The sequence below is a fragment of the Colobus angolensis genome, unplaced genomic scaffold (genome assembly GCF_000951035.1).
Source record: "Colobus angolensis palliatus isolate OR3802 unplaced genomic scaffold, Cang.pa_1.0 Scaffold124, whole genome shotgun sequence".
Taxonomy (NCBI): Eukaryota; Metazoa; Chordata; class Mammalia; order Primates; family Cercopithecidae; genus Colobus; species Colobus angolensis.
This window is the reverse complement of record NW_012113586.1, coordinates 808,783-825,652: the sequence shown is the minus strand read 5'-3', so window position 1 is coordinate 825,652 and position 16,870 is coordinate 808,783.

Genomic DNA, 16,870 nt, shown 5'->3' with positions numbered 1-16,870 from the left:
AAAAAAAAAAAAAGAGAAAGAAAAGTCTGGGCTTGGTGGCTCATGCCTGTAATCACAGCACTTTTGGAGGCCGAGGTGGGAGGATCAGTTGAGCCCAGGAGTTCAAGACCAGCCTGGGCAACATAGTGAGACCCTGTTTCTACCAAAAATAAAATAAAATAAAATAATAAAATAGAAATGAAATGTGGGTGTGGTGGCGCATACCTGTAGTCCCAGCTACTGGGTCGTTTAAGTGAAAGGGTCATTTGAGACTGGAAGTTTGAGGCTGCAGTGAGCCGTGATTGCACTCCAGCCTGGGTGACAGATTGAGACTCTGTTTCAAAAAATAAAGTCATAATTACCTGTCACCTCCACTTGTCGTTTCACATTTTAAATCCATATGATTAAAACATTTGGGCGAAGGGTTTAGCTTACATGTAAGTAAAGTTTATCCACTAGTAGAATGCTAGAGTTCTCTTTCTCTAGATTCTTAACCACAAGAATAAGATGGGCTGGATTAAAATGTAGAATGAATGAGAAGCATGCAGATAGGACTGTCCACCTCCCAAAAGTTCCTGTTGTATGCCCACTCTGTTGACTGTCCGCCTAAATTAATTGTGCTGTGATCCTTGCATTTTCTGGACCGTACAAATTACTGCTCCTTCACATTCTCAACCTGGTAACGTTCCAGTGAAACTAATTACCCCATGTCCACCCCAAAGAATTGATTGTTGGTTTCGCAAATCAAGCAGCCTCTAATAGTGTTCAATTTGAAAAACATGATATACTTGCTTGTAGCACTTAACATGTAACATTGCCCATTGAAGCTATTTTTTGCCTTGCTTTTAATACAACACACTCTCCCCCTTCTCCTACACTCCTAACTTAAGCTCAGGATAGTTAAACTTTCATTATTTCATTATTTCACTCATTATTCCACCCCGTTCCAAACCTGTCCCTTCCTTTTGTTTCCAATCCCAGTTATTTCGTTCCTTCAACAAAGTTTTATTTAACACTTATTCATGCTAGTCTCCATGCCTTGAGTAGACATGTAACATTCATCAGTAAGATATTTTACTGAGTAACTACCAGCTATGTCTTACCCCCGAGAAGCCCACACTCCAGTTGAAAAGACAGATGTCACACAATTACTTCACGGTGTTTAAGGGCTATAACGTTGCCTTATACTGGGGTTCGTGTTCTCTAAAGGTGGGGCTCTTTCCATAAGCCTTCTGTTCCAGTGAGTGACAGGAGTGGACAGGAGTGGCCGGAGGCAGGCTTGGGAGGGAGGAAATACAGACAGTAAAGAAGACGCGTAGTGTGTGAAATTTGGTTGTGTACGGGGTAGTAGCTGAGAAGGAAGTGGGATCAAAGGACATTTTTCTGTTTGTGAGAGTTTTATGCGTTTGGTTTTTTTTTTTTTTTTTTTGAGACGGAGTCTGGCTCTGTCACCCAGGCTGGAGTACAGTGGCCGGATCTCAGCTCACTGCAAGCTCTGCCTTTCGGGTTCACGCCATTCTCCTGCCTCAGCCTCCGGAGTAGCTGGGACTACAGGCTCCCACCACCTCGCCGGCTAGTTTTTTGTATTTTTTAGTAGAGACAGGGTTTCACCATGTTAGCCAGGATGGTCTTGATCTCCTGACCTCGTGATCCGCCCATCTCGGCCTCCCAAAGTGCTGGGATTACAGGCTTGAGCCACCGCGCCCGGCCGCGTTTGGTTTTTAAGATGAGAGAGCCTTGGGGATGTTTAAATGCTGATGAGAAAAGTCTTGGAGAGAAGCAAAGGGTAACAAAGAGGAGAGAGGATAAGGGATTCTTATTCAACAAATACTTGTTGAATTAACTAATTCCTGCAACTTAGTGTTGAAAATGTTGAGACTGAAATGAACAAACTGCACATTCCCAGCTAAGATACACAGAGTCTGAGAACAGAAGGAAATGGCATTTCTTTCCTCCTTGTCATATGCTCTCTCCTGCCCTTGAGGCCCTCAGGGGAAGGTGACAGACAAGTAAATGAGAGGAGAGAATAGAGGCTTCCTCCACTGTTGAAGATTAAGTCTTTTCCAAGTTGACAATAGGTTGGAAAGGCACACCGCAACTTCAGGAAAGTCTAAACTTTCAAGACTGTGGATTTTTATTTCATTTTTAAACTAAAAAAAAAAATTTACCCTTGTCCTTTTCTTCTTCACCACTTTGAGGCAAAGTAAATAATGATTCTCATCCTCATCTGTCAAACAGATAGTTGAGCCTGGACAGATTTGCTTACATTTTTTAAGCTTTCAAGTATAAAATGGATGGACCTCTGTTGTTTTTCTTAACCTAGCAAGCATCCGTCTCCCTTTTTTTTTGGTAACATCACCTTTGGGAAATACCCCCATTTCCACCCTTCAGTCTTGTGGTTTAGAGAAGGGCAGAGCCCATCTTCACCTCCACTTCATTGGCAGGTAGTGATCAAGACCCGCCAATTAGCCAATTCAGTGTTGTATGAGGGATAAGCTATTAAAGGAAGCAAAACTGAGAAAAGGGGTGTGGGAAGGGATGTATGCATAAGCAAATTTTTATGACTTGTTTGATCATGCCTGAAGCCAAGTTACCCTTAGACTTTTTAGTTACATGAGCCAAAACATTCCCTTTTGGGTTTAAGCTATTTTGAGTTAAGTTCTATCTCTTGCAGCCAAAAGAGTTCTATACAGCTGGAAGTGGGATGCTGTAGTGCAGATCCTTAAATGTAAGATTGGCTGAGTTGAGGAGTGGTGAAAGTAGGAAAGATCCCTCTCTGCCAAGCTAGAGAACTGGAAATTCTTGTGATATGGTAGCCGAGAAACTGAGTGAGAGGTCTCAGACCCCAACATTTCCAGGGTGGAGTTTGAGAGATCTTGATTGACAAATGTCAGGGTTTTAGAGAGTTTGGTCTGCTTATAGTTTTTGTAAATGTTCCAAAGAAAAAGGCATGCTAATGTTGAAACTGGTCTATGTGGTAGCAGAGAGGAAAAAATTACAGTGTGATTAAAAGATTCCCTTTCTACCAGTAGCTAGCAAACTCAAATGGTCCAGAGTCAGATATACTGAGCCATGCCATGTTGGAAAACTGAAATCCTCTGCCTCTTGCACAGTGACAGCAAAGGCATGAGGTAAAAAACTCATAATAGAAAGACTATCTCCTGAGTCTACATCAAACTCCTCCTGCTGTGCTGTTCCTGCCAGAGGAAGGGAAGAATTAACCCCATTTTAATTGGGTGACCATATAATTTCTTATCAAAATGGGACAATTCTGAGTGTAAGTATGGGTGCTATTAATAATTATACCTAGATGACAGCGCTAAAGCAGGTCACCCTAATTAAAAGAGCTATCCACTAGGACACCACCTTGCATCAAAAGGCCACGCTATTAGTCCTCCTCACCTGCAGATAGTTATTTCAAGTTGCCCTAGGCAGAGGCCAAGATGGTGGCTGTTAAACTGAAGACTGTTAAAATGAATCAGCTCTTGAAGGCTTTTCCTTAAAAGACGGAAACTCCCAGGACAGGGTCTAGAACGTAGAAAGACTCCATACTTCTGAAATACAAAAGAAGGCAGCGGGTGGCTAAAACAATTCAGTCCCAAGAAAAGGAATCCTCCTCAATTCCCTTTACAGTTGTGATCATGGAGGAAAACAGTCAACAGGAATCCTTTCTGAGAGTAAAGCTGAAGGTAGCTAAATTGGCCAAAGAACTCAATTCCCTGTGAGGCAGGTGATTCTCGCTATTTCTAATTAGCAGAACGTAATACAGCCTATGGTACAGTCTCCATACTGATTATTTACCCTTTCCTTGCTTTTCTGTAGGAGTTACTCCATTTTCCCCTCTACTGTTCTATAATGACTATGTGGGGAGTGATCAGATTTGTAGTTTAGTCATAGGATGTCAGAAAGAGAGCATGAAAATCACTTGAAGGTCATGGACTAGGAGCTAGACACAAAGAAAAAACAAGACAAATGAAACAAGTTAGACATGTGAAAATGAATTTGCCTTTTGGAGAGTGGGTGAATGCATTTTCATGCATATGTAGAATAATTGCATGCTGTTAAACGGGGGCATTTTAAAAACCGTATGGAAGAAGGGAAGCCAAGAGATGGACTATAGAGTGCGGCTACTGTTTTTTGACGGCTCAGCATTCCTTCCCACTTTCTGGTAACAGCACTCTAATTTTCCTTCTGAGGAACCACCCTTCCTTCAACTTTAGTCTTGTCTGGAAGAGGGTCTATCTTTCCCTACCTCTACCACTTCATTGCCCAGCTCTGGGGCTGGATCTGTAACCCAGGCCTGGCCAATCAGTGCCTCCCATAGCTTACAGACCAGTAATTGTGTCAGAGACAGATATGACCCAGAAGATAAAAATCAAAGAAACCCTCTTTCTCTGTTGGAATTGCTAGTTGAAAAAAGTAACATTAAGTTGAACATGCTGGAATGTATAGACTGAATGTGGAGTCAATACAGAGAGTGGAAGAGCTGAGAGACGGAGACACAGAAAAAGAGAAATTGACTTGAGCTCTTCATTCCAAGCATTCCGAAATCTATCCTTGCACTTTTTAGTTCTGGGAACCATTAAATTCTCCTCCCCCACCATTTTATTTATCTGATTTGAATTGGATTTTTGCCTAGTACAACAGAAATAGTTCTGAGCAAACTCAGAATTTTAATGTTTTTTTGGAATTTTTCATGGTGAAATTACTCAGGAAAGAGGGATATGAGAACAAGCCGGGGAAAAGGGGTAGGTTCACATGAAAAACAGCTTTCAATGAAATGTTCTTTTCCTTAGTAGAGACACTGTTGTTCCCACCGCCTGCTCTCTAACTCCATAATCCAGGCTGGAGAATTAGGACTATGTGTGGTAGATTGACCAGTTTCTAGGACATAAATGATGGGGACACATGGATCAGTCAGTGCCTATTAGGAGAATCCAGCCATGTTTTTATTCTTGTATCGGTTCTTTCAGAAAAAAAAAAAAAAAGGCTGGGCATGGTGGCTCATACCTATAATCCCAGCACTTTGGGAAGCCAAGGTAGGAGGATCCCATGATCCCTAGGAGTTTGAGACCAGCCTAGGCAACATAGTGAGACCCCATCTCTGCAAAAAATAATAAAAAAAAAAATTTAGACATGGTAGTGCATTCTTGTAGTCCCAGCTACTTGGGAGGCTGGGGCAGAAGGATTTGCTTTAGCCAGGAGGTTAAGGCTACAGGGAGCTCTAATCATACCACCGCACTATAACCTGGGTGACAAAGTGAGACTTGGTCTCTATCAAAAACAAGCAAGCAAACAAATTCAATCCTTGAAGTGAGTATTTAGCCTGGTTGGTTTATTAGTAGGTAGCATACAACTTGGCTTTCCAATCTTATGTTTTGTTTTGTGTCCTGGTGGCATTTAGCTGCTTCATCTTAAGTCCTAAGACTTGTATTCTACTCCCACCCAGATCAGGGCCTCTCCCCCATTTCTACCTAGAGTCAACACTCCACCTCCAGCCCCAGCCTTTCTGTGGGTAGCTCCTTCTCATCTTAAACCTAAATGTCACCTCCTTATAGCAATTTTCTCTGGCCACTCTATCCAAAGTAACCTCTTTTATTTTCTTCCAGTCCTTTATTTTCTTCTATTCAAAATGATTTCAATTTTGTTTACCTAGTTTGTTTTCTCCCTTGAAACTAGCTGGAAGCTCCACAAGAGTAGGGATCTGTATGTCTGCATCCTCCCTACATTTGTCTCAAGAGTCCAACTTGTAAAAGCTGAGCTTTTACGGTAGGAACTCATAAGAAATTTGCTGAAGACACTTAATGAATATTTTTAAAGCAGCTGTGAGGAACATCCTTGTTCATTTGTGGACTACTTCTCTTGGATATACTTTTTCAAAGTCAATTTTCATTGAAATGTAATGTATAAAAGTGCACATTTCATTAATATGTTCAGATTTTGAAGTATATCTTATTCCCCAGAGGAGAATTTAGGGAAGGGGAAAGTGAAAGTATTTCCCAAAGGAAGTGGAAGGAGGAGGAAGGGATGTTATCACTGGGATTAGCTGGGCTGAAGACTGGCTCTAAAACAGCCTGCCTTCTACAAATGTTTCTCCTAGCTAAAAGCCAAGACACTGTTTCCTTGCTGGGCTTCACATAGCCTGGAACCTCTAATCCCTCAAGGCTGGGAAGAGAAGGAAAATCAATTGTGAGTTACAGGAAAAGTAGGTAACACAGATCAAGGTGTAGATTTTACTCATCTCTACACTCCCAAACCTAGAAAGATATTTCATTCACCAAGTTTTTAAAACACATCTGTATCTGATTTAATGGAGTTTTTGATGCTCTCTCTCTCTCAGATTAAATACAGGAAAAGGATGCCCAGTATCACTGCTACTCTTCCACTTGGCACTGGAAATCTATTCCATCCCAATAAGAAAAGACAGTTAAATGTATAAAGATTAGAAATGAAGAAACAAAACTGTTATTTGCAGGTGGTCTGATCATTTACATGAAATTTATTATAAACCAGGAGCCATCTAATTTGTTTAATATTCACATAATCTCTATTTCACAAATAAGGAAAATAGGGCTCTGAGAGGTTGCATTTACCCAAGATCGTTCAGCAGTCAGATTCAGAGGCTGAGTTTAAGTCTATGTAACAAGAAGAAAAAATGGAAACATTCAGAGTGAGAGCGTGAAGGGGAGAGCCAGGAAGCCCCAACCATCCATCCATCCCTTCAACAGTGAACAAATATGGTTGTATCCAGTTATTCATTCAATAGTATGAAACTTACTGTGTTAATTTGCACCTGCTCTCTTCCCTGCACAGTGCTCAGCACGAAGGACACCAAAATAAAGACACAAGCTATGAGCGCAATCCAGTGAAAGAATGATAACCAGGCAAGGAGACAGAGCCGTTATCACTGAGCTTGCATAGCAGATAATAGGTGCTGAAGAAATTGGGGGTGTCAGAGATCGCTTCCCTGGTGGTGACGCCTGAGCTGAGTCTTAAGCGTAGAGGTAAGTTTTCTGAGGGAGGAACTGGGTGCTTCAGGTGAGGGCAAAGACCTGCAATGCTGTGAAGGGTACAGGGAAGCTGAAATAAAGGACAGTGCATGAGACTGGAGAAGTATGAACGGACCCAGAATGCCCGTGTAGACAGTGAACACAGCGTCACGGGAATGACATACAGACTCTCTATACCAGTAGATAGACTAAAAGTAAATGACCCATCCCTGTAGGCTGAATGAGGCAGTAAACTGTTTTTTTGTTTTGTTTGTTTGTTTGTTTGTTTTGAGGAGTCTCACTGTGTCTCCCAGGCTGGAGTGCAGTGACGCGATCTCAGCTCACTGCAGGCTCCACCTCCCGGGTTCACGCCATTCTCCTGCCTCAGCCTCCCGAGTAGCTGGGACTACAGGCATCCACCACCATGCCCGGCTAATTTTTTTGTATTTTTAGTAGAGATGGGATTTCACCGTGTTAGCCAGGATGGTCTCGATCTCCTGACCTCGTGATCTGCCCGCCTTGGCCTCCCAAAGTGCTGGGATTGCAGGCGTGAGCCACCATGCCCAGCCTGTTTTGTTTTCTTTTACTATGTCTACACTCAGTAATCTCAATTTCACTTCCGTTGGCATGCTAATTTTCTTATAATGTACCACCAGTCACAGCTTTTTAAGTAGTGTCACCAAAACTTTCTCCTATTCTCAATAAAACTGCTTTGGCATCTAAGTGACTTGACTAGTACTCCCCACCTACTCCTCTTTTCTCTGGAAACATTGTGACTTCATCACCAGATTTATTGTTTCTGATCAACTAAGGGGATATGGCTTCAGTGAAGGAGAAAAGATAAATCTATTTATTCAATACATGTTTATGGAGCATTTACAGCGCTAGGAATACAGCGCAGTGAATAAAATATGGTTTCTACTCTCAAAGAGCTTGTAGACTCGAGTTGATCAAACAGGTAATAATAATACTTAGTGCCAGAATCAGAATCTCAGATATTCTGGTATTTGCTGATTCTGATACTGTGTGCTAAGTCTTGTTAAATATGCTTTGTATATGAACCCTTTAGTCATTCAATACTCTTGACAAGCTTATGAGGCAGGTACTATTGTTATCACCCTCACCCAATTTACCTTCCTTGCCCATTTCATCTTCTAGTTGGCTCAGAACCCAAGCAGTGTAGCTTCGGTGTCTGTGCTCTGACCTTCTTCACATTAATTGCTTAATGACAATCTCATGTGATAAATGACCTGATATAGACACACTACGTTGGAAAAATGTCCAGGGTGCTACTGGCACCTACCATAGTCTTAGGGGTGAAGAAACATTTTCTGACAAAGTTTCTAGCTGAGCCTGGAAGGGGGAGGAGTTAGCCAGGTACAGAGGAAGGAGGGAAGTAATTTGGGGTCAAAGGAATCTTAAGTGTAAAGATCCTGAGCCTAGAAACAACTTTTCACTCAGAAGAGCTACAGAGCATTTTGGAAGGCCAAAATGGGTCCAGGATGAGGGGGTGAGGGTGAGGGTAGGAAGGAGTAAAAATAAAGTTGGCTGTTTCAGATCTTAACATTTTACTGCTAGAAGAAATTGCATAGACAAGGCAATAGAGCCAAGTTCCAGAAAATCCTGAATTTAAATATTACATCCCTTTTAAGGCATGCTGGCCTTTTTTCTTCAAACCAAAATCAGAATCATTTTTTGGACTTGTGGACTTACTTAGGTAATAAGTCTCAGAAAAGTAGCTCTTATTACTTACATGGGGTTTGATATTTAACCATTCACCTTTGTTGAAAGAGACAGAAGTACATTAAATTACATAAAATTACCCCCATAAATGAGTTGATACAATGATTGAACTGTCATTCTTATATTCAACATGTATTTTTACTGAGCACTGCTATGTATCAGGCCTAGTGTATGGTACTATAGGATACATCAATGAAGAAGAAGAAGACAGGTGCTTGGGCTTGCAGTATGCATATTGCGGCAAATCCTGAGTATCTCAGTCTGAAAAGCATGCTATCCATACTTCTAGAATATGTAAGGGTTTTAATCCAAACATCTACTTTTACAAATGAAGAAAATAAAGGGGTTAAGTGATTTACCCAAGTTCATGCACTTCAGTTTAGTACGGTGCTGGAGACTTGACCTAGTGTCACACACTGGCAAGCCATTGCTCTCTCCAATAACACCCCACTCCCTCATATATTATGAACCATGGATTTAAGAGAGTTGTTTGAGAAGAAGTCAAGGAATCTTGTAAGTCAGGATTCTCACTGTAATATTTCTTTAATAATTTCATATTCTCCTTCACTAGTGAAATAATAACCTACACATGTCCAGCATCGTCCTCTTTGCAAAAATGTTTTCACATTCATTATCTCATTTGAGCGTTGAGTGGCTCTATGAAGTAGGTTCTGTAGATATTAATATCCACATTTTACAGATGCAAAAACTGAGTTTAGGGAGTCGTTTCAGTGACATGAGCATGGTTACAAAGTGAGGACCAGACTAAGGGCAGACTCAGCTGCCCCAGGCCTCAATTCATGGAGGCACTAAAATATGACTGGAGTTAATCAGGAATTCAGTGCTATTTAACTCAAGCTTCTACCAACACTGCAACACAAGTGATGAAATGTAAATTAGTTTTACTCCCACTCAAGAAGGAAGTGTCTTTGGATAGAAATGTAAAAACACTCCTAGGGCTGCAGATTTATCTGCGATATATACATGCATGTTTCTTGATGTAATTAGAGTCCTATCCCAATCCCAAAAAGACCAGAAGCTAGCAGCTGAACTCTGAAACTGAACAATGTGTGGCATAGCAGGAGGAATAAGATACTTTTTAGACTATTAATTTTAATCCCTTTAGTATATCTCCCATTGAGATTACCTAATTGGACAATTGAAATGAAAACTGAAGAGAGAACAAAAACTATAGAAATGTGGCAAATGTTTTATTGGTATGAGAGCCAATAAGTAAATAACTATTACAGGAGAAATTGTAAAAACATTTTCCTGTGTATAGATTCTGCAAGTGATATGTGAATACATTTTTGCTATTAAGGAATTACCATTAAGTTTTTAGATTAAAAAGTAAAGTTCAGCTGGGCGCGGTGGCTCAAGCCTGTAATCCCAGCACTTTGGGAGGCCGAGGCAGGCAGATCACGAGGTCAGGAGATCGAGACCATCCTGGCTAACACGGTGAAACCCCGTCTCTACTAAAAAATACAAAAAACTAACCGGGCAAGATGGCGGGCGCCTGTAGTCCCAGCTACTCAGGAGGCTGAGGCAGGAGAATGGCGTGAACCCGGGAGGTGGAGCTTGCAGTGAGCTGAGATCTGGCCACTGCACTCCAGCCTGGGCAACAGAGCGAGACTCTGTCTCAAAAAAAAAAAAAATAAAGTTCACTTTTCATATGCCACCAGTTGCCTTGCTATCCTCATAGCACTTTCAGAAAAAATATTTTGACCAAGCCTGTGTAACTATGCCAAGTCAGTTATCTTTGCCCTTGGTGAGTGTGAGTGACTAATGCTTTCTTGTTATGAGCACTAGAAAAATTGTGAAACAAAGGACAATTCCAAATAAGTAGAATGTTCTGCTCTAGTTAGTGTATACAGCAAATCCCCTATTTGAGCATAAAGAGAGATTTTATTTTATTAATGAAAATAATCATCAATTTTCACATCTCTTGCTGTTAAAGGACATTAATTTGAAGGGACACCAAATTATCCAGGGACTGGATCTCACTCTTAAGGCTTCTATTCAGTAGCTGGGGCTCAGCTTTCCATTTGACAGGTTTTTTGTTTTTGTTTTGTTTTGTTTTTTCTCTAAATTCCCCTTTTACCACTATATATTTCCCTACCCTGGGAATGCCTATCATTCTGATAAACTGGACCACAGAACACTTGTGTTTCATTTTATACTGTTTTCATTGGCTCTTGGGATGCTTCATGCCATGTATTGCTTCTGTCTCCCCAATTTGAAGCTCTTTGGCACAGGGATCTTGCCTCATGTTTTGCCTGTCCCACCAAGTGCTTCCAGCTGCGCTGCACACAGAGCAGTTCAGGAGTCCCTCCAGGAATGTAGCCCTCCCCTCTCTCTTCTACAAAACTCAGAGGGACTCTTCAGGAGCCACACGCTCTCATCCAGCAGAAACTTTTTAAGAGGTGGACAACAACACAGGGTAGACACAGAGCTGGTGCCCGTCCAGCAGAGGTAAAGTCTCGGCTGGCTCTCGGTGCCCTGGCTGTGAGCCTCCCTCCCCACAACCTCTCTGAGCCTCTTCCTGGGCCTGATTTCCAAAGTAGACTTTCTCTTGTCGTGTAGTTAGTACTCCAGCTTCACTCACTTCCCAGCTTAACTTCCTGACTCTTCTCAACCAGCAATCCTTTCTGGTTCACAACTTTAACTATATTAGCTCTCTTATTTCTCAAACTTTGTTTCCCTTTCCTACTGTAGGACTCACTATGACAGCTTCAGTTTCTCTTGGCTGCTTCCAGAGGCACTTCATCCATTAGCAATGGATTATTTAATAGTTGCTTTAATTATCAATGCTTACAGTTATGTATAGAGATTTCCCAGACCAGGCTATAAAAGGTTTCCCTCCATCCATGTCCATGCAATGGGGACTTCTGTCCCGTATAATTGTGTCTTATGGGCTTAAATTATACCAGCATGTTCTCCATGCATGTTTTTCCCCCTGTGAGATTTTATTCATGGCCATTTGTTTCAGCTGTTGATATAGAGAAACCAGTTTAACAGCTTCAAAAGGTCAACTGAAAAAGGAACCAGTCACCCTGTGTACTCATTAAAAATAAATGGAAGCATTATGGAGAGTTATTGTATATCTTATATCAAGGCTTTTTTGGAGGGGAAATGGAATGCAGGGCCAGGTGGAAGATGGATGATTACCTGGGATTATATTCTTAGGTACATCTGTTAGGATATTTGGGATTCCTCCATGTGAAGAGGCTAGAAAACCAGAACAAGAATTTATACCAGGCTGGGATCTCTAGAGATAAGGATTATGTGACAGGCTTTGTAAGCACAGAATCCAGGGGAGTAACTATTGTAAGAGTTCAGACAGCTATTAAGAACAATGTTGAAAAATTAGACCAAGTGGGAAGAGAAAGAGATATGAACTGTCAAGCCAGAGTTCAGCTAAGCAAGCTGGTTAATGGTTAATACCAGTAGCTTCTCTATCTTTGTGCTGCTTACATCAACCCCAATTCCTCATCCTATTGTAGAGTTGGTACTTAAATCTGAAAACTCAGGTGTGCCCTGAACTGATATCCAGCTGAGAAAGTGTAGGGAAGAAAGGAATGGGTGGGCAGGGCTAAAGATAACAGTAGAGCAAAGCAGAGATACTGGGTTCTCTAGAGGGTGGCTGATGAAGGAACCTATTGTTACCAAAGAGAGTTTATCCAAGAGACCCTAAGACATTGCATTAGCAGATCAGGACACATAACTGTTTCTTAATTCTATCACCAGTTTAGAACTACATGTTAGGTAGAGTTGACAGAAGCAAAAGAAAAAGAACAAAACAAAACAAACAAACAAACAAATGAAACCTAACATTAAAGAAGGAACTACATGCCTGCTATAAATGGTGTTCAGAGAGCAGGGAAAAAGATGAAATGTACTTTCCTGCTTCTCATGTCTCATTGAAATATAGATGCTGCGGGTAGGGTATTCATCACCCCCTTCCTTGGTAAGTCCTCAGATTGCAGTGGGCCACGTTGTAGTCATATTGTTGGATGACACAGCCAGGAAGGATGGTTAATGCACAGCACTAGGTGGACAGAGTTCAGTTGGTCTTAAATATTTAGATCTAGTGACTGTCTAGGGATGGTGCTATGGAAAAATAATAACTGGTAATTATTAAGAGTGTAATATATTCCAGAGACTGAGCTGAAAGTCTTAAGGGTATTCCCTCATTTGCTTCTCCCATCAATCTGATTAGACAGTTATTACTTACTTTATCATACATATGAGGACACTGAAGCTTAGAGAGGTTCAGTAACTTGCCCAAGGTACACAGCCAATAAGTAGCAGAGATTTTCCAACCCAGGCCTGCCTCCAGATCTCATGCTGGAAATCACCTTGCTGTCCTAGGAAAGGCACTGTTAGCTCACATGGCTGAAAGAAAAGTTAATGCTACATTTTTTTTTTAACCCTGCAGGTTAAAGAGTTAAAAATAGAGATGAGATGCTTATTTCCTTACCCTTTTTCCTGCATTTTTCTCATTTCATCCGCATTATACCCCATATCCAGATGCTGGTCTTGTGCTTTCGGTTACATGCTGAGTTGTGTGGAAGGGCAAGCCAGGTTTATTTCAATGAAAGAGTGTTCATTCACCAAATTGACCTACCATTATACAACAGCAATGCAGAGGACACACTCTACCGGGGTGTGGAGAGCAGCGTGCACAGTCCTCACACTCAGGAAATTTACAACCTCCTTTGGAAGATAAGACATGCTTGTAAAAAGGTAATCCAAGGCAGCATATGATAAACACTAAACCACCAGGAAGAATAACTGCTCTTCACGTTGGAAGAGGGAGAGAGAGCGCTTCTCAGTGGGTGGTCAAGGTAGGATTCCTGGAGGACACGGCTGGTTCTGAAAACTGAGAGAGCTATTTATTTTTGGGTAGTGGAATCATGAAATGAATCAGAGAGAGGAAGTGAAAGGTGTGTTTGGGAACAGCAACAGCACCAGGCTGACTTTAGCTAGGCCCACTAGGGGAGGAGTAGGAGATGGGGCAGGAAAGGCAAGCTGAAATTGGATTGTGCGGATCCTTGAAAACAATGCACAGCAGTTTGAATTCATTAAAAAAGATTCACAACGTAAAACACCAGGCATACATAGGCACTTAATAAACCGGGGAGGTTTGTGTGCAACAAGAGCAGAAAGAGTGAGAGCTTTGGAAATAAGGTCAGCCTGAGTCAAATTCTAGCTCTGCCATTTATTAGCAGTGTGACTTTGGGCTACTGAATTTCTCTGAGTTTCGGTTTATTCATCCATAAAATGTAAATACTTCCCATCTCACACAGCTATAGAGCAGGGGTCAGTAACCCTTTTCTGTAATGAGCCAAATTGTAAAGATTTTAGTCTATGGACCACGCAGTCTCTGCCATTGTATGGTGAAAGCACATTGATAATACGTCAACAAAAATGAGCATGCCTGTGTTCCAATAAGACTTTATTTACAAAAAGTCAGCTGGCTGAATTTGATCTTTGGGCCACAGTTTACCAACCCCTGTTACAGAAGATTAAATTAAACATCTATGAAACACCTAGCACAAAATAGATTTTCCATAAGCATTCCAACCTTTGACAATTTCTTTTGTCCCCCCCATGAAGTGGCTTCTATCTCCATTCCCCACACTCTGTTGTAGTTGAGACTTATGCATATATTATCACTTGTTTGTCTGTAGTGCGGCCATAATATTGCCCCATAAAAATGGATTTCAAAACCGACAGAGTTTTTGAGGTTCTTAAGAATATTATTTGCTAAAGGCATACAGAAAAGGGACTTTTGCTAGTCGTAATCTTAAGTGAGAACCATGTCCAATTTCTGGGCTGAGGGGATATGAGGCAACATCCTGTCTCCCCTCCCTTCACTTAAGGCTATAAGAAAAAAGCACTGGACCTCTACACACTGAATTTGGAATAGAACGGTGCAGGGAATTTGGAATGAAAGGGAGCCCCCTCATGGAAGTTTACAAAACACAGTTGAATTCTGTTTCACTACTCCAACTAGGATTAACCAGGATGAATTTAACTTGTGAGCAGTTTACTCTTTCCAAGCCTCTCACGTTACCTCTCTCTCTCTCCCTCTTTTATTTTTAGTTTTAGTTTTAGTTTTTCTGAGACAGGGTCTCATTGTGTCCTCCAGGATGAAGTGCAATGGCATGATCATGGCTCACTGCAGCCTTGAACTTCTGGGCTCAACTGATCCTCCTGCCTCAGCCTCCTGAGTAGCTGGGACCACAGGTGTGCACCACTATGCCTATATAAATTTTTCTATTTTTAGTAGAGACAAAGTCTCGCTATGTTGCCCAGGCTGGTCTCCAACTCCTGACCTCAAGCATCCTCCCATCTTGGCCTCCCAAAGTGTTAGGATTATAGGCATGAGCCACCATCCCTGGTTGTGTTACCTCATTTGGTCAACAACTGCATTGCGAGATAATTTTGCTCCTGAGGAAATTGAAAAAGAAGTAGTTACGAATTGGGCCAAGGCTGCCCTTCATAAGGCAAAGCAACTGAGAGAGAGCAGACTAGGTGTTGGAGGTGGACACAGTGGAGAAGGCTTACCAGGGCCAACAGTGGGATGCTTTGCCAGGCCCCACAATTTTATGTAGGACCTATTGTCAACACCATATCATGCTGAAATACAGTAAGATATCTTCAGCCCTTCTCACTGAAGCCTCTCCCACTGCAAAAGAGTTGTAATTGAGCTTGCTAAGCTCTAGGCACAGCAGCCCTCCAGCTGGTAAGCCAAGCTAGCCAACAGGGTGACCTTAATGGCTCTTTACCAACAACACCGTCCTTTGGAGTCACAGGACACTCATTTGCAACTGGCTGTTCTTCATCCCCTCTCCCCCCGCCAGTAAATCACCTCCTTAGTTGCTAAATGAGGCTTGTTGGCTATGGGACCACATCCCTGGGCTCTGCATTGCAGCAAGTATACACAGTCACCCAGGAGCCCTCTGTCATCACCTGGGAATACTGGAAGCCTGAGGATAAGAAGTAAGTCCAACCATGCTGAGGAAGGGGAAACTGGAGTAAAACCTCAATAAATTGACCATCTGGTTCCTCTCTGAACTGTATAAATAATAGAATTTGTAAGGTAAATTAAGAGCAAAACCAAGACTGTGGTAGGAAGTATTTTATTGGCATAAGAAAACAGACAGATCTGAAGCAAACCCAAGCACAAATCCTAAGGAATCTTGTTCTTTAAAGCGGTAGTTCTCAAACTCAGCCTCTACTTATTCTGTAAACCAGAATGTTTTTTAACTGAATTTGAATCAAATAATGGTATTTCTCCAGGAAAAAAAAAAACTTAATGGGAAAATTTTCTCAGTTCTATCTATAATTGTTTACCATTTACTTACAATAAATCTAGTGTGAGCACTAACGTATTCTTTTAGTGGACATTTAACATAGCAGTATTTTATCCTATTTTTATTTTGTTTTATTTTTGGTGAAGAGCACTTTCAACTCAGACTGTTCTTCACCTGAACATGTTTAAGGACCATTAAGATCAACACTACTCCCAGAGTGTCATCTAAGAACAACAGGCTAGGTCGTATTTCATTATTCTTCTGTTTTAATGAGAAAACAAATTTCCAACTTGAATGCAATTTTACCATATCAATCTCTTATTTACTTCAATCTGTAGCCCATTAGAATGAGAATTTTCTCTCGTTGGTTGATACTCGTTCTAAAGGCTTGGGCTCTCTCCTTGACGCATCTGCAGGATATTTAGTGTCCAATTACCTCCCACTGTTGCTGATCTCTGATAATCCTTATCATAGGGCTGACTTCCCTGTGAGCCTTGTCTTTATGCAAGGGACCTAACCTGGAAAGCCAGAAGATAAGAACTGGCTAGAAATGTTAGATGTGCTGGCTAGATATGTTGAACAGGAAGAATTAGGTTTGCCATGTTTAGGTTAGAATCTTCAATTGATTGTAGGTCCAAGTTCTTTTTTTTTTTTTTTTTTTTAATTCTCAGTTTCCTAATTTGCTTGTCCAGGCCTCACCAACAGACATTCATGTGGACATGAGCAACACTGTTCCTGAAGGTCCTGTGTGTGCTCTGGGCATATCAGCCTCCTAACTACCATGGAGATTTGGGAAAAATGAAGTAGATGTTGACCTGGTGCGGTGGCTCACGCCTG